The sequence below is a fragment of the Candoia aspera genome, chromosome 2 (assembly GCF_035149785.1).
Source record: "Candoia aspera isolate rCanAsp1 chromosome 2, rCanAsp1.hap2, whole genome shotgun sequence".
Classification (NCBI taxonomy): Eukaryota; Metazoa; Chordata; class Lepidosauria; order Squamata; family Boidae; genus Candoia; species Candoia aspera.
In genome coordinates, this window is record NC_086154.1 from 93,764,850 (window position 1) to 93,784,429 (window position 19,580).

Sequence of the window (19,580 nt, forward strand, 5' to 3'; positions counted from 1 at the left end):
TCTTCCATTAGATCTCTTGAGAGATTGTTTTAGGCATGATGGAGAAGCAGCTTGAGAAACAACATGGGACTTTGCTTTTATATATGATTACAGCAGGAAGAATTCTGTATGCACGAAGATGGAAGCATCCACAAATACCTTCAGTGGAGGACTGGGTTATTAAATTGATGGACCTGGCCCAAATGGCCAAGTTAACAGTTTTGATAAGAGAAAATACTGTTCTGGATTTGTTTCTACATGCCAAACACTTTTAGACTACTTGCTTGTGTCAGAAAAAAAATGAACTTTTGATTTTGGGTTTTAATTGATTAAATGGCTTGATTTGATAGAAATAATGTTACTAAGGTTTAACTAATGGTAAGAGGTTATACTTGTAAATGTATTCATATCTGTATTGGAGAAGGTCAGAAGTCACTTTCTGCTTCTGTTCTCTCTCTGTTCTGCACTTTTATAGCTTTTCTTTTTTCTTTAGGCCTGTACTCTATCTGTTCTATATTCTGTATTTTGTATTTTAATTATATTTGGAAAATAAATACAATTCTTATTTTTTTAAAAAAAGATCTCTTGAGAGATTGTTTTCAAATCTCTCTTTTGTCTAGAATTTCTAAAAAAAATACTAGAGTGTTGTTGTTGTTTATTCGTTTAGTCGCTTCCGACTCTTCGTGACTTCATGGACCAGCCCACGCCAGAGCTTCCTGTCGGTCGTCAACACCCCCAACTCCCCCAGGGACGAGTCCGTCACCTCTAGAATATCATCCATCCATCTTGCCCTTGGTCGGCCCCTCTTCCTTTTGCCTTCCACTCTCCCTAGCATCAGCATCTTCTCCAGGGTGTCCTGTCTTCTCATTATGTGGCCAAAGTATTTCAGTTTTGCCTTTAATACCATTCCCTCAAGTGAGCAGTCTGGCTTTATTTCCTGGAGGATGGACTGGTTGGATCTTCTTGCAGTCCAAGGCACTCTCAGAATTTTCCTCCAACACCACAGTTCAAAAGCATCGATCTTCCTTCGCTCAGCCTTCCTTATGGACCAGCTCTCGCAGCCATATGTTACTACAGGGAACACCATTGCTTTAACTATGCGGGCCTTTGTTGTCAGTGTGATGTCTCTGCTCTTAACTATTTTATCGAGATTTGTCATTGCTCTTCTTCCAAGGATTAAGCGTCTTCTGATTTCCTGACTGCAGTCAGCATCTGCAGTAATCTTCGCACCTAGGAATACAAAGTCTTTCACTGCTTCTACATTTTCTCCCTCTATTTGCCAGTTATCAATCAAGCTGGTTGCCATAATCTTGGTTTTTTTGAGGTTTAGCTGCAAACCAGCTTTTGCACTTTCTTCTTTCACCTTCATCATAAGGCTCCTCAGTTCCTCTTCACTTTCAGCCATCAAAGTGGTATCATCTGCATATCTGAGATTGTTAATGTTTCTTCCAGCAATTTTAACTCCAGCCTTGGATTCCTCAAGGCCAGCTTGTCGCATGATGTGTTCTGCATACAAGTTGAATAGGTAGGGCGAGAGTATACAGCCCTGCCGTACTCCTTTCCCAATCTTAAACCAGTCTGTTGTTCCGTGGTCTGTTCTTACTGTTGCTACTTGGTCGTTATACAGATTCTTCAGGAGGCATACAAGATGACTTGGTATCCCCATACCACTAAGAACTTGCCACAATTTGTTATGGTCCACACAGTCAAAGGCTTTAGAATAGTCAATAAAACAGAAATAGATGTTTTTCTGAAACTCCCTGGCTTTTTCCATTATCCAGCGGATATTGGCAATTTGGTCTCTAGTTCCTCTGCCTTTTCTAAACCCAGCTTGTACGTCTGGCAATTCTCGCTCCATGAACTGCTGAAGTCTACCTTGCAGGATCTTGAGCATTACCTTACTGGCATGTGAAATGAGTGCCACTGTTCGATAGTTTGAACATTCTTTAGTGTTTCCCTTTTTTGGTATGGGGATATAAGTTGATTTTTTCCAGTCTGATGGCCATTCTTGTGTTTTCCAAATTTGCTGGCATATAGCATGCATTACCTTGACAGCATCATCTTGCAAGATTTTGAACAGTTCAGCTGGGATGCCGTCGTCTCCTGTTGCCTTGTTATTAGCAATGCTTCTTAAGGCCCACTCAACCTCACTCTTCAGGATGTCTGGCTCTAGCTCACCGACCACACTGTCAAAGCTATCCCCGATATTGTTATCCTTCCTATACAGGTCTTCTGTATATTCTTGCCACCTTTTCTTGATCTCTTCTTCTTCTGTTAGGTCCTTGCCATCTTTGTTTTTAATCATACCCATTTTTGCCTGGAATTTACCTCCAATGTTTCTAATTTTCTGGAAGAGGTCTCTTGTCCTTCCTATTCTATTGTCTTCTTCCACTTCCGCGCATTGCTTGTTTAAAAATAATTCCTTATCTCTTCTGGCTAACCTCTGGAATTTTGCATTTAATTGGGCATATCTCCCCCTATCACTGTTGCCTTTTGCTTTCCTTCTTTCTTGGGCTACTTCTAGTGTCTCAGCAGACAGCCATTTTGCCTTCTTGGTTTTCTCTTTCTTTGGGATGTATTTTGTTGCCGCCTCCTGAACAATGCTGCCAACTTCTGTCCAGAGTTCTTCCGGGACCCTATCTACTAAGTCCAGTCCCTTAAATCGATTCTTCACCTCCACTGCATATTCCTTAGGAATATTAGTGAGCTCATATCTAGCTGATCTGTGGGTCTTCCCTAATCTCTTGAGTCTGATCCTAAATTGTGCAAGAAGAAGTTCGTGATCTGAACTACAGTCAGCTCCAGGCCTTGTTTTTACCGACTGTACAGATGTCCGCCACCTTTGGCTGCAAAGGATGTAATCAATCTGATTTCGGTGTTGTCCATCTGGTGAAGTCCATGTATAAAGCCGTCTCTTAGGTTGTTGGAAGAGAGTGTTTGTTATGCAGAGTGAGTTGTCTTGGCAAAATTCTATCAGCCTGTGTCCTGCTTCGTTTTGTTCTCCCAGGCCATACTTACCTGTAATTCGAGGTGTCATTTGACTGCCCACCTTAGCATTCCAGTCTCCTGTGATGAAAATAACATCTCTTTTAGGCGTGTTGTCCAGTAGGTGCTGCAGATCCTCATAGAACTGCTCTACTTCAGCTTCTTCAGCATTTGTGGTTGGGGCGTATATTTGGATCACTGTGATGTTAGATGGCTTGCCCTGAATTCGAATTGAGATCATTCTATCATTTTTTGGGTTGTATCCAAGCACTGCTTTAGCCACTTTACTATTAATTATGAAGGCTACTCCATTTCTTCTGTGGTCCTCTTGTCCGCAGTAGTAGATCTGGTGGTCATTTGATGTGAAGTGGCCCATTCCAGTCCATTTCAGTTCACTGATGCCCGGAATGTCTATCTTTAATCTTGACATCTCACCAATAACCACATCCAATTTGCCCTGGCTCATAGATCTTACATTCCAGGTTCCGATGGTGTGTTGATCCTTAGAACATCGGATTCGCCGTTCACCACCAGCACCGTCGGCCGCTAGCCGTCCTTTCGGCTTTGAGCTAGCTGCGTCATCACGTCTGGGGCTAGTTGAGCTCATCCTCTGTTCCTCCCCAGTAGCATTTTGACCATCTTCCGACCTGGGGGTCTCATCTTCCGATGGTATACCGACATATCTCTGGTTGTACTGATCCATTTAGTTTTCACGGCAAGAATACTGGGGTGGGTTGCCATTACCTTCCCCAGGGATCGCATTTAGTCTGACCTCTCTGTCATGACCTTCCCGTCTTGGGTGGCCCTTCACGGTTTAGCTCATGGCATCATTGAGGTGCTCAAGCTCCAGCACCACGACAAGGTAACGATCCTTTGCTGAAGGATAGAATGTAGAAGTGATATTTTGAGATTTATTTGGGGGAAGAGTCTGCTGAAAGGTCCAGACTTTTCAAAAGAGGTTAACTGTGCACAATAAAGTAAGATGAGAACAATAAACTGCTTAGGCACATTGTTGTTTTTGTTGTTTATTCGTTTAGTCGCTTCCGACTCTTCGTGACTTCATGGACCAGCCCACGCCAGAGCTTCCTGTCAGTCATCAACACCCCCAGCTCCCCCAGGGACGAGTCCATCACCTCTAGAATATCATCCATCCACCTTGCCCTTGGTCGGCCCCTCTTCCTTTTGCCCTCCACTCTCCCTAGCATCAGCATCTTCTCCAGGGTGTCCTGTCTTCTCATTATGTGGCCAAAGTATTTCAGTTTTGCCTTTAATACCATTCTGTCAAGTGAGCAGTCTGGCTTTATTTCCTGGAGGATGGACTGGTTTGATCTTCTTGCAGTCCAAGGCACTCTCAGAATTTTCCTCCAACACCACAGTTCAAAAGCATCAATCTTCCTTCTCTCAGCCTTCCTTATGGTCCAGCTCTCGCAGCTTAGGCACATTACTAGATGGTTATTGGATCTCAGTCAGAGAATTAGGCATAATCTTGAAAAAAGGATAAGGAATCTGTTTAGGTACTCTGTTCGTTTTGTTTTCGCTTACCTGATCTAGCAGGCCAGATGATAATGGTGAGTTGTTTGTGGATGTCCTTCCCTGAAATGCCACCACCTGAATTAAATTATAATGGACTTCTCAGAGCTGGGAAAGATAATGCTTTGAAAAATTTGGAAGATCAGATTCCTCTTTTATCAGGAAAATGGATCACCATTTCCCCACTGCATCAACATGTGGTTAGCAAAAGGATCAAGTTTGCCCCCCCCCACAATGAGTTTACAGATAAATGGAATGCTAAAGTAAACATATTGAGTTGTATACTAACCTCCCCCAACTTCTTTCCCTTTTAAGGAATCTAGTTAATACGAGAGCCTATCTAATGTTTGTGAATGGCCACTTGGGAGCTTGACAAAACTCCTATCCTCAGTATTGCCATCCTTTGTGAAGAAGATGGAAATCCATGTTTTCCTCTTCTGAATGAAGAAAGTTTGCCCTTTCTCTATGCAAACCAAGACCAAGAACAATCTCAAATCCATGGCATGATGGATATTTCATTGGCATGTATCTGAATCTGAAAAAAATAATCAAATCAAAGCACAACAAAACAGAACCTTCTTTTCCTGGCAAAATGACCTATCATTGCATGATCTCCATTCCGTATTTAAAACAAACAAACAAACACACAAAATAAGACAGGTGGAAGAAAGGCTGCCAGTGTGATTATAGTATGATCCATGAAAACTATAATCATATGAATTGTAGTTAAAGCCAGGACCATGGACATTTACAGTATTGCAAGAAAATGAAAAATGGGAATAGGATGGATTTAATGGAAAAAGCTGCCCATCCACACTTGTAAGTACTTCTGTTTTAGCCTCCAAAATGTTGGCTGAGAACTTTGACTTCAGTAAAATAATAATAATAATAATAACAACAACAACAACAACAACAACAATGACATATATCACAAAGTGCTCAGAAATATATAGCATGGATTTTAATTATGAAAGACTGACAAGTTATTTCTTTTACCCCCAATAATTAGCGCAGAAGACAGAAGTTGTTTGAAAATGCTTACAGCTAACAGATGAATTGTTAAGCTGTCTAAAACAGTAATGCTGATGTCCCACTGTTGAATGTAACTATTGATCAAGAACATTTGGTAAATCATCTTGAAAGTAATGGCCTGTCACTCCAAGGTACACGAAGAAGTGCAAAATGATCCATGAGGCTACTGCTGAATGAGTAGCACAGAGTAAACAAGTTGCCCTACCTTGCAAAGCTGTATATAATGAAATTATTTCTAAGTCTGAAGCAGTAAGATGATTTGTGTGATGCATATATCTAATTAGAGCTGTTCTCCTGAAAAGACCTATACATAACTTCAGGCACTTTTAGTTAGCATTCACTTCAAAAGATACTCAACATCCATAAAATTAAGGAAAATCATAAGTCTTCATGGAACATTGTAAAGAATATATATAATATATAGACATGCCCTGATCATTAGTCTGGCCCTGAACTAGAATTTTATAGAGTTTCCAAACTGGATTTTAGAGAAATGGTAGAAGATTAGTATGTTTTAAAGCATCCAGGAAAGTCACCACAATAAAACAAATAATCCTTACTTTTCCATTCTCTTTCCTGTGTAAAAGAAGTTAGGATGTAATCTTAAACCTTGGGAACCATGAATGGAGTCTAGTCCTGTGAAGTCCAGGATTTTCCAGAATTATAATTAATAGAATATGCAATATCAGTGATATCTGGAATTGGCAGATCTAGAACTTTGCATGGACACTAAAACTATATTTTTTGTACAACAAGTACTTCATTTGAATATCAGCTGAATTATAGATTTCAGTTTCAGTTGAAGAGAGAACTGGTATTTAGGCTTGCCAGAGATGTTACTTGCTATTTTGATTTGGCAAATCTTGCAAGTTTACAGCAATGATTCAAGAAGAGCCCTGCTCAGTCAGACCAACAACCACCTGATCCATAATTCTCTTATCCACAGTGGTCAACCAAATGCATTCAGAAAGCTTAAAAAAAAAGTCTAGTCCTTTTCTGGGCCATCAGCTTAAAATAATTAACTATGGCTGGCTCTTGAGTCCCCTAAAACTGAAAGTTTCCCAGAACCAAAACCAATCTAGCCTACATGACATTTGTGATGTAGCTGCACCTATTCTGTGACTCTCATGCTCTGAAAAAATGTGGCTCTTGACAAACAGAAGTTTCTTTTACCTTGATTTAAGGTAACTTAGTTTTCAAAAGTAGAAACAAAGGAACTCTAAGTATGTATTAATATTTATGAGTTAGTTTTGTTTTTTATTTATTGTATAAAGTGTTTATATAAGTTGCCTTGAGATCCCCTTGAAGTGGAAGAGTATGACAAAAAGGAAAAATAAATAAATAAATAGTGTCCTGTGTGGCTGAAAATCACCTTACAGGAAAATATGTTATAAACATGACTTTGCCAGTAATAATAATCAAACAAGTCTTTTAAATCAGTGAATGATTGCTGACAACACTGTTATGCATTAGGCACAGTTCATACAGTAGCCGTATGAAAATGCTAAATGTAAAAACAAATAGGAAAGATGGGATGCCTTTAATCCATAGCCCTTTTAAATCAAAATGCTTGCAATGAAGCTAATTTAATCCAATTTGGGTCAAATACTCTAATTTATTTACGTTGTGGCAATAGATTTTCTGACCAATAATTCAAAGACAATTTCAAATATACAGTATATATAACTAAGCTTGCATAACAAAGCTGTGCGGGAGAGCAGTCATCTAAAAATTTCTAGGAGTTGATTCCATAAACTATATGCAATCTGAAAGTATAATTGCAAAGTTTTTTTTTTCTCAATCAGCACATAATTGGCAGATGCCAAATCATTTACAATAAGTCTGTATATCATGAAAAATAGAACATGTTCCTATAAGACTTTTCTGGAATATAAATATAAATATTTAATTCAAACTCACACTATGGCTTATTTCTGTTGAAGGCAACCTGGGTTACATAGAGCCATACTGAAATGTGAAGTAAGTAGAAAGAGTATTAATTGTTGTTAAAATCTATGATGATATATTCATAAAAAGAATCAGTTTTGCACAATAGTTATGGCACTACCTTTGCAATCACATAGGTCTCTTTCTGTCTTTCTCTCACTCACTAGTTAAGTGTTGGCCTGTACACAAAAACATGATCCACCCATTTCCACTTCACTACATGGCTTTTATCCTTCCAGATGATGGCATGCTGGACCCAATAATCTAAACAGATTTTGAACAGGGATCTGTCTGAATCTGATTACAGAGTTCCTATAACTAGGAAGACTTCCTTTATTACCATTGTGGAGTGAAAAATCTCCTTGAGCATGTTCAAATGAATGTTTACAGGCCCTTTTTCACACCTTACATTTTATAAGTTACATATGAGAATCCCAAGGTCACCAGGACTTGATCTGACCATGACAAGGGGGATAGATATAACTCTTCCCTCAGATCACATTGCCACTGCTCCAACAAGAAAACCAAGTCCGGTGTGAGGCCACTGTCTCGAGTCGGGTCCCAAACAATCTGGGACAGGCCTATGGCTGCCATGGTGGCCATGAACTCCCAAGCTACCTCCAAGGCATGCCCCAGGGATAGTAGATTGAAGTCCCCCAGAACCATGAGCCTGGGAAACCCCACCGCCAACCCTGATACAGCCTCCAGCAGCTCAGGCAGAGAGGTTGATATGCAGCAGGAAGTGTCCTAACAGTCAGGAACCATGCTGAGATGAGGAATAGGTCTCTAGTGTTTTATTACTGCTACATTAGACAGAAAATCCTAACAAACTGAAGAAGTGTGGGAAAACCCAGACAGATAACCCCCAAGGATTAAGGCGGTCCGGATCTGTGTCTCTTTGAATGGCTGACCAATTCCTCAGTGCTACGCATGCTCTTGACAGGCTGGATGGGAGCCCCCTGCTCACCATCCTTACTCATGACAAACTTCTTGGAGGGCCTGGTAGAGGTCAAAAACTTGGTAGAGAGCCATACTTTGTCTCCTACTGCAATCTCTGGCCCCTCTTGTCTGTGAGCATCTGAAGCTCTCTTGTAAGCACTCTTTGCCCTGTTCAGCTGCTCCTCTAACAACTCCTGTTTAGCTTGTTGCTCTTTAAGAAAATCAGCCGTGGCTGGAACAGCTCCCTGCTGGGAGGAGGTGGGCAACACCTGAGGGTTAACCCTGTAGAGTGCTTGGAAAGGAAACATCTTGGTAGAGGATTGCACAGAGTTGTTATAAATAAATTCTGCCATGGGGAGCAGGGCTGGCCAATTGTCTTGCTGATAACCGGTGTAACACCTGAGATACTGCTGTAACCATTGGTTAATTTTCTCAGCTTGTCCATTACTAGCCAGATGATGCGATGATGATAGGTGGATCTGGACCCCTAATGACTGGAAAAGGGCCCTCCAGAACCTGGAAGTGAACTGAGGGCCTCTGTCACTCACCAAGTGATTTATCATGCCTCTATACCTAAAAACATGGTCCATAAACAACTGTGCTGTGGCTTGTGCACATGGGAGGCCCTCACAAGGAATAAAATGCACCATTTTAGTGAAAAGGTCCACCACCACTAGTATGGAAGTCAGCCCCTGGACTGGGGGTAAATCAGTGATGAAATCCATGGAGATTGTATCCCAAGGCCTACTGGGGTTGGGTAGGGGTTGCAAGAGTCCTGTGGGCTTCCCTGGGAGAGACTTGGCTCATCTATAGGTATGACAAGAAGCAACATAACCCTTTATGTCTGCAGTCATCTTAGGCCACCAGTAGTCTCTCAGAGCTCTATGGAGAGTTTTGAAAACACCTCCGTGGCCTGCCATTTGATGGTCATGGCAAAGTCTCAGTACTTCTTCCCTCAATGAGGAGGGAATGTATAATCACCCACTATTTATTTATTTATTTATCTAATTTATCCCTGCCCATCTCCTCCCATTGAGGATTCCTGCTTCCACATTAAATGGGGAGGCAGTGTCTTGCGGGCCCCTCTGGATGTCATCCATCCTGGCCCTGGCGTATGGGTCCTGTTGTTGCTGAGCTCTGACTCTTGTAAATAGGTTCTCTGCTTGTCTGCCTGCTGCTAAAATCTCTGTCTGGTTCCCCATCATAGAGTGATCAAAGTTCTGAGGTTGTAATATAGTAGCCTGGACCTCCTGGTGAGTAACGGGGGTTGCCTGAATGGATTGAGACAAGGCATCTGCCACATGGTTCTGTGCCCAGGAACATAAGAAATAACAAACTTGAAATGGGAGAAAAACTGGCTCCATCTGATTTGGCGTGGGGTGAGGGACCTGGTGTTTTGTAGAAGCTGTAAATTCTTGTGATTGGTGCAAACTTTCACAGGAAAGGTTGCACCTTCTAGCCAGTGCCTCCACTCTTGAAATGCTGCTTTAATTGCCAGCAACCCGTTAAAAACATCATAGTTTCTCTCTGCCAGTGAGAGCGTGCGAGAGAAAAATGCACAAGGAAGCAATGTCTTCCCTTCTTTGTCAGTATATTGCAATAAAACAGCAGTGATAGCAAAATCTGAAGCATCTGAATGCATTATGAATTGCTTCGTGGGATCAGGATGCTTTAAAAGCAGCTGGGATGCAAAGAGTTGCTTAAATTCTTGGAAGGCTGCTTGCTCCCTCTCCCCCCAAATAAATTTTGATCCTTTCTTCAAAAGCTGTGTGAGGGATTTGGCCCTGTCACTAAATTTATTTATAAATTTTCTATAAAAAATGGAGAATCCTAGGAATTTTTGTACATCTTTCACATTTTGGGGAGGTTGCCAAGAGAGAATTGCCTGGACCTTAGAAGGATCCATGGATATGCCTTCTGTTGATATTCTATAGCCCAGGAAATGCAATACAGTTAAATTGAAGGCACACTTCTCTAGCTTCACAAACAGCTTGTTCTCTCTCAGTCTTTGTAAGACATTATGTACATGGGTTACATGAGTTGTAGCATCCTCAGAGAATATTAATATGTCATCTAGATAAATGACCAGAAACTTATCTAGTAAATCAGAGAAAATTTGATTCATAAATCAGGAAAATATGGCTCCTGCATTAGTCAAGCCAAAGGGCAAAACAAGGTACTCAAATTTATGAAACCTGGTATCGAAGGCAGTCAGACATTCATGCCCCTCTTTCATCCGGATCAGATTGTATGCATTCCTGAGGTCCAACCTAATAAAAATGTGTGCTTTCTGTAAGCGATCCAGCAGATCAGATATTAGGGGGAGTGGGTAATTTTCCTTGACCGTGACCTTATTGAGGGAGCTGAAATCATGTACTACTCTCATGGGTGCCTCCTGAGTTGCTGGTGCCAACCGGTCAGGCTTCTTTGGTACGAAGAAGGTAGGAGCAGACGCTGGGGAAGTAGATGGTCAGATGAAACCCTTTTGGAGATTAGAATCCAAGTAATCTTTTAAGGTGGCTACTTCCTTGGGGGACATGGGATATTGTTTCCTTGCTGGAATCTTGGCTCCTGGTATCAACTCAATGGTGTAATCACAGTCCCTATGGGGGTGTCATGAGTAAGGATGGAGAGCAGGGGGCTCCCACCCAGACTGTCAAGCGCATGCGTAGCACTGAGGAACTGTTCAGCCATTCAAAGAGACACAGATCGGGACCGCCTTAACCTTTGGGGTTTATATGGCGGGGTTTTCCCACGCTTCCTCAGTTTGTTAGGATTCTTGTTAAGTACTACTAATAAATATTAGAGACCAAGTCATTGTCTCAGTGTATTTCCTGGTAATCAGGACGGGGGGGGGGGGTAGTGCTGTGGCCTCTTGTTTGCTGAAAACGTCTGCAAAATCTGCATACTTGGCTGGCAACTGGACCCCCCCCCCTGCTTCCGTGACTGGGTTGGTTGCTGGAGAGAGAAGAGCGTCTTGAATCTTGTGGTGCTGGCATTCCTTAGCTGGGAAGGGGACTGCTCCCGTAGTCCAGTCCAACAATGGGTTGTGGATCTTCAGCCAAGGTGTGCCCAGGACTATAGGCACATTAAGTGATGCAGTAACATAAAGTTGGATCCACTCAGTGTAGTCTCCCATTGATAGTTGCAAAGGTTCTGTGAAACTTCAAATCGGCCCTGCCTTGAGGGGCTGGCTGTCAATGGTCTCAACTTCTATGGGATGTGGCAATTCCATGGTTGGGATGTTGAAGTCTTGTACAGTCTGTACATCAATAAAATTGGTGGAAGCTCCGGAATCCATGAGGGCCTCTAGCTTGACCTGGTGCTCTGGATTTACATGCATTATGACTGGTAAGTAGTAAAAGGATTGCCTGGAATCCTCAGAATGAGCCCTTCTGAATTGATTGATGGTCTCCCTGCTGAGCTCTGTGGAGGGAGACCGACGGGGTTTCCCTGGTTGGAAGTAGAAGTGGAGGTGGCTCTTTGTTCTGCTGCTTGCCCTGGGCTCTTATGGAATTTGCTTCTCACTGGGCAAGCTCTCACCATATGCCCCGGTGTCATGCACTGCCTACCGCCGAGTAACACACAGACACTGGTTCAGATGAAGCAGGCTCTGGTTTATTCATAGCGTAGTTACAGTAGTAGAAAAAAGCTGAGAGTGACAGGAGCACGCCGGTGCGGGGTTTAAACACCCCGCGCCGGTCAGCGCCCCCTCACTCGAGGTTACATCACCCCCCCTTTGTCCCACATGCTGTCTTGCCGGTAGGTGAGGGGTTGCGAGGCCCCGCTGGTGCTCCGGGATCGCCCATCATCGGTTTCCCTATTCATCCGGTGATTGCTGTCAGCTGGGCGATCTCCGTTGCGCTAGCGCTAACAGCTTGGGTGTGCCTCGCGATCCGCTTAGCCATTGTATCTTCTCCTTTCGTCTTTGTGAGTTGATGGCTGCTTATCTTGAGCCCCTTCCCCTGTTTCCTCGTTATTGTCATGTGTGCCATTGTGCTGATGTCTTCAGCTCAACGGCACTCATGACACCCGGGACTCTGCAGTAGAAATGGAGGGCTCTCTCTCTCCTTGTCTCTCAGCCTCAGAAGTAAGCCTCCTGCCCGCCCCAATCTGCATCGGCTCCTCTGGTCCTGAGTAGAGAGATGCTGCAGAGAGAGCTGGAAATCCTGGAAGTGCTCTGAGGCCCCTGTCTCTCCCCAGCTGCATCTGTCTGAGCTCTTCTAGCCTGCCGTCTATGACCACAGACAGCTGATATAAACCTTCTAAGGTATCTGGTGTTCCCTGGCACACTAATTCATTTTTAATTTCCTCATCCAGCCCCTGTTTGAATTGGTCTTTCAAGGCACTCTCATTCCAGTCCAGATCTCCTGCTAACAGCTTGAAATAAGCAATGTAAATTCCCACCCTCTTGTTGCCTTGCTTGAGCTTCCGAATTTCCCGGCTGGCAGTGACCTCTCTGATTGGGTCATCAAAGTGTGCTAGGAACCCTGCCAGAAAATTCTGGTAGTCGTTGAGAATCGGGTCGTTGTTCTCCACCATGGGAATAGCCCATTTTGCTGCTGGGCCCTTTAGCAGACTTAAAATGAAGGTGACTCTGGTTCGGTCTGTTGGGAACTCTGCCAGTCTGCTGTCAAAAAACATTGTGCACTGTGTGAGAAAGGTTCTCAACTGTCCTGCTTCTCCTCCAAACTTCTCTGGTAGACTGCCCTGGGATCTCAAGACTACTGGCGGAGCTGCTGCTGCTGCTGATGGCACCGGTTGTGGGTTAACCAGAGCTGGTTGTTGTAACTGCTGTAGCATAGCTGCTTGTAATGTGTTGATCTGGAGATCTACTTGTTGTTGGTGTTGTTGCAAGGCTGCTGCCAGTTGTTAGATGGCTTGCCGAATTTCCTGGTTTTCTGAAGACATTTTCTCAAATGTCTCTTCCTTTTTTATTTGTTCCTTCCTCTTTCAATGGGAGTAGGAGTTTGTTAGGATTGATGTCATAACAGTCAGGAACCACGCTGAGATGAGGAATAGGTCTCCAGTGTTTTATTACTGCTACATTAGACAGAAAATCCTAACAAACTGAAGAAGCATGGGAAAACCCAGACAGATAAACCCCAAAAGTCAAGGTGGGCCTGTTCTGTGTCTCTTTGAATGGCTGCTCAACTCCTCACTACTATGCATGTGTTTTCCCCCCTGGATAGGGGCCCCCTCCTGCTCACCATCACTGCTCATGACAGCAGCAACACTCACAACTGCTCTCAGACACCCAACTTGAAAAATAGGGTCTAACTACTGGCCACTTGTGGAGCAGTGCCCCTGAAGGCCAACAGAGAATCTCAGATGACAATTGCCACCCCTCCGCCCCTGCCCTGAGGTCTCAGCTGGTGCCATACTGTAAACCCAGCCAGGCACGTGTCCGAAAGAGGAACTCCTCCTTCCATGCTCGGAAAGGTCTCGGTAATAAATGCCAGGTCTGCCCCTCCTTGGTGATCCAATCACATATGAGTGGGGCCTTGTTATTAACTGACCTGGCGGTCAATTTTTGCTACTTAATTTAGAATAAGTCAAGGCAATAGCATTGTTTTCCTGGGATTAGGCAAATACTCTTCCAGTACAATGACCTACAGTGAAAACAATAATTGTTCAAATCAAAATTCATGTTCAGTAAAAACATAGTCTAAGATTATATACGCTTATATTTAAATGGAGCAAATTGAATATGGAGAAATTTGCTGAGCATAAGAGTGCAAGAAACTGGAAACAAAAGGGAAAATTGTGGGATGATGATGATGATGATGATGATATTCACAGCAATGTGAAATCACAGCTGCCAGTTCTTTAGCTGGTGTTGGCCTTCATTTGCATCAAGTTCTTCCCAAGAACCTAGGAAGTTGTAATGTATCTGCATAGTAGATGTGCAGTTCCAAGCAGTGTGGCCTTTTGTAATGGGCAGATAGAAATTTTGACAATGGACAGATTTTCTAGTGTCATCCAAGGCTTTTTGGTTTGACTCCAGTGTGCTGATAACCACTGGGACCACCACTGCTGGTTTATGCCATAATCTTTCAACTTTGACTTTCAGATCTTGATACTTTGTGTTCTTCTCCCATTCTTCATCTTCTATTCTATTATCCCCTGCTATTGCCACATCAATTATCCACACTTTCTTCTTTTCAACCACAGTTGAATGTGGTGTGTTATGCGCCAAGACTTTATCAGTTTCTATTAGGAAATCCACAATGTACTTTTTCAACTGTATGTTCCCACGAATTTTTCATTACTGGAACATGATAATTTTTACAGAAGTTCCAGTGAATCATTTTGGCAACTGTGTTATGTCATTGTTTATAGTCAGTTTGTTTGATCTTCTTGCATGAGTTGAGTATATAATCTACTGTTTCTTCTGCTTCTTTGCACTATTATTATTATTATTATTATTATTATTATTATTATTATTATTATTAAAACTTTCTGGGAATGGGAAAAAAGCAAACACTAGGATATAATATTCTAAGTTAATCTGTATATACCCCACCTTTATATTTGTGAAAACCTTTAAGGCTGCTTAAAAGAATTTTAAAAATACAAAATATAAAATGTCAAATCAATAATATTAAACTTTAAAAAAATCAGCATCTACTAAATGCTAATCTGTGATGTATTTCTTGACTACTGTTTTGTTGTTGTTGTTGTTGTTTATAATTGATCCTAAAACATATATACCATTTCATTAACATCACTGTCACTTTTAAGGCTAGGTGCTGTACCTGTTATCATTAGTCCGGTCTTTATATTTAACCTCAGTCCCCTTTTTCACTGTCTTCATGACTTTCATCACTACAACTTGCAGATATTTGCATTTTTAGCTGTCAGAATAGTGCAGGTTAATGATGTTTCTTCCTCCATGCTTATTTTCTTCATATGCAACTTCCCTCAATATATATTCAGCATATAGATTGAATAAATAAGAGGAGACTATATAGTCTTGCCTTCTTTACTAATCTGGAGCCAATGAGATGTTCTTGAATTCCCGTTTTTCTAAGCACATTCCACAGCTTGATATAATCAACACAATCAAAGCTTTTCTATAATTAATAAAACACATGTTGACAATGTCTTGGTATTCTTTAGTCTTCTCAGTTATACAGTGGACATCAGCAATAATGTCTCATTACTCAGAGTTTTCTAAAGCCAGCCTGAACATTTGCCATCTTCTCTTTCATGTAAGGCTCTATTCTGCATTGGATGATCTGAAGCATTGTTTTGCTAGCGTGTGAAAATAAGGATATAGTGTGAAACTCTTAATGCTCTATTATGTCTCCTTTATTTAGTATTGGTGTGTGTAGACTGACCTCTTCCAATCTGTTGGCAGTTCCAATTCTCCAGATTTGCTGGCATAGTTTGGTTAGAACCTTTATTGATTCTTCCTCTGCTGCTTGCCATATTTCTGTAGATATTCCATCAATTTATGTAGCCTTGTGCCTTGGTAATGCTTATCTAATTTCATCTATCATTAGAGGTTCTTGTAAGTAGAGAATATTTTGTAAGGTACCTTGGATATTGACATCTCTACTTTACAGGATTTCAGTATACACCTTCCATCTTTGTTTGATTTTCTTTGAAACAGATACTAGCCATCCACTGATGTCCTTTAGCTTATCAAAATATATCATCCCTTTTGTACCACACACACATATGAAAGAGCAGGCAGGTTGCAACTGCCATCTTGCCTGCTTTGTACTCTTCTGCAGATGCATTGGTAAAAGTCACTTATCCAACATCAGGGTAAAATAATCTGTCCTTTTGCATGGACAACTATAATTTTGGGTTTCAAGCGGAAGAATAACATAGCATCAGCTGAGTTCAGTATAAACCAAGATAAATTTGAACTAATGGTAGAGGTATTCTCTCTACCATTAGTTCAGTATAACTAATTATCTATGTCATCATCATCATTATCATCATCAATACTATATTTCTTCATTGTTATTATCTACTATTCAAGCATATGGCAGCACCTGGGCAATCTTGTATGAGCTCTGAAGGTAAGCAGGGTCAGGCCTGGTTAATATGTGGATGAGAAAACTCCAGGGAATCCCAGAGCTGTAGGGATTAAAAACTGAATATATATCTATATATCTCTATCATCTCTATGTCTATGTCTATGTCTATGTCTATGTCTATGTCTATGTCTATGTCTATGTCTATGTCTATGTCTATGTCTACATAGACATAGACATAGACATAGTGTCTAGGAAGACACTTCTACACTGTTGCCAAGAAAACTATATGGATTTGTCCATTAAGTCACCAGGATTCAGACATAACATAAAATGTCATTTTCACAGTGGTTACCAAAAATGACGTTGAACTTTGCATGATTATTCAATGAAAATACCACCTGTCCGCAAACCTGAAATGTCAATGTTAAATTATTTACTTATTTAAGTATTTTATTAGGATTGTTTTGTATGAAAATGTTTGGAAAGGTTTATAAAGCCAAAAGCTTTCATGTATTGCTTATTTTACTTACAAACACACAGACACAGAAATAAGTATGTGTACATAATATGGTCTCTTATTAAAAATGACAATGACATTCACAGTAGTCCTGCCCAATGAATTCAACTCTAGAATGATATCAGCTGCAGAAATGCTTCTTTAGTCCCTTGTACCTTAAAAAGAGTGGTGATTGAAGCATTATGCTGAGCATTTTCCTTTATTCCATTGACACTATTAAATCTATTTCTACAGGAATATTCTTTCCAAGTGATTCAGCTGGTGTCAGCTCTTCATCTCAATTCCATATATCAAGTTCAAAAATGAAACTTATAAAAAGACCCAAAACTTATCTTAGCATATTCTCTGTTCCATACTGACAGCATCATTTTTTTGAAGTCAGAACCTTTCAATTATAGAAACAAGAGAACATAACATGATATAAGAAAGTTGTCACAAATAACAGAATGCCAATCAGGTTAGATGTTTTTCTACTATGGATGATTAAGGATAATTTGTATATCACAACTGTCCATGTAAATAAATATATATCCTAAGAGAGATTTGTAATAGCAGAGAAATATCACTGCTATGAACAAATGAAATGGAATATGATTGTAGTAGAAAATTCTAACTCCGCAAATCAGATTATTTGATATACTCACAATATATCAAGACTTGACAAGAGTAACAGCTCTGCACCTAGTTGACTGATATGATAAGTCCCAAGGCTACATACCCAAGCATTATCCCATTTAGTGCAATGCCAGTTACCAAACTAATGATGCCTACAAAGGTTGGCCCCTGGCTCACCTCAGTGGGAAAGCAATGAAGTTTTCCTGTTCTTGTTTGGGCAATGATATCCTTTAAGACATATGGTTTGATTCTGACCTTTGAACATAGGCACACAGAAAATTTTATGCCTTGACTATATAGGGGGGGTTCTGCTTACGAATAACCTCCCTAAGGGGGCACATCTGTTGCCCTTGTTATCTTCAGGATGGGGTACCTACCCTCTGAGAGATCAAGGGAGCAGGGACTCATTAGATGGGCTTCTCAATAAAAGACCCATTACTATGTCCCCTAGGGTCAGAATGGCCCCCTCCCTTCCAGGAATGGGTAGAAACAGTTATTTTTGATAGGGTCTTGGAACAGAAGCTCATCAGTGGCTGACAGTCATGTAGGAGGATGCATTTTGTACATGGTTTTATGATATGAATTGTAGTTTTTTTAATGTTGTAAGCTATCTACTGTCCAGTGAGTTGATGGCATATTGGATTTAGTAAGGATTCTTGAAGGGGCCTTTCTTTTCTCTAGTTTCTCTTTTTGTCATGAAAAGAGAACAATTTCACAATAAAAGGAATTATCACATGATAATCAAACAACTAGAACCATCATTCTTTTCTCAGAACTCCATTGAATTCCATTTCAGAATCTTAAACAGAGCTTCTTTACACACTCAGGTAAAAAAATGTAATAAAGGGTGGGGGGAAAGGGAAAAAAAATGGAAAGATGTCATAAAGGTGGCAATAGGAATTCAACAAGTCCATTTATTCAACATTCTCCCCTTCCTACCAAAATCTGATGCCTCATCTAAAAATGGTATTACATCTTCAAAGGGGAGATTATAAACAGCAGTATGAATGAAAAAAAAAAAGACTCAAAAAGTTGATAATTAAGTGACAATTAATCACTGATTTGTCTGCTGCACTAAGCAAAAATATATATAAAATAGGTTGAATGTAAAACAGAATGCTTTTGAATCAGTGCAGTAATTCCATTTAAAAATCTCAAGAACATGTTGCCTGTCCACACTGGGTATGCTAACACAGCTATAGTCAAGGAGGTGAAAAATAAAGAAATAAAGAAAAATATGAATCAGATGTAAAATAATAATAATAATAATAGTAATAATAATAATAATAATAATAATAATAATAATAATAATACACAAAACAGTGGAATTAAACAATTTCTCGAAAATACCATGGAAATTCAACAAGTTAAATTCTTATAGCTGTTCCAGAATGGGAAAAATCATGTAGAAGCAAAGTTAATTATTTATTTCTTAAATTTATTTATAAATCAAATTTATAAAGCTGTTTGGCTCACAGGGATCCTGGCAGGGGAGGTGGGCGTACATGTTAAAACATAGGCCAATACCATAAAACAGATCAAAGAAGACTATAATCAGGGAACAAACATACCCCAATAAAATAATTCAATCATATTCAAATCATATTCTGCCTAAGCCAGGGCCTGGTCCTGGCCCTCGGAAAAACTTTATTTGAAGGACAGTAGAGCCAGGGCTACTTGGACCTCTTCAGGGATATTATTCTATTAAAGATGGGGATAAAAGTAAAGGTAAAAGTTCCCATTTAGTCATGTCTGACACTAGGGGGCAGTGCTGATCTCCGTTTCATGGCCGAAAAGCCAGCATTGTCTGAAGACACTTCCATGGTCATGTGGCCAGCATGACAGTCATGAAATGCTGCTACCTTCCTGCTGAAGCAGTACCTATTTATCTACTCACATTTGCATGCTTTTGAATTGCTAGGTTGGCAAGAGCTGGGGTGAGTGCAGGAGCTCACTCTGTCATGCAGCACTCGGGTCTTGAACTGCCGAACTTGCAGCCTTCCAGTCAACAAGCCTGGCATCTTAACTGCTGAGCCACCATG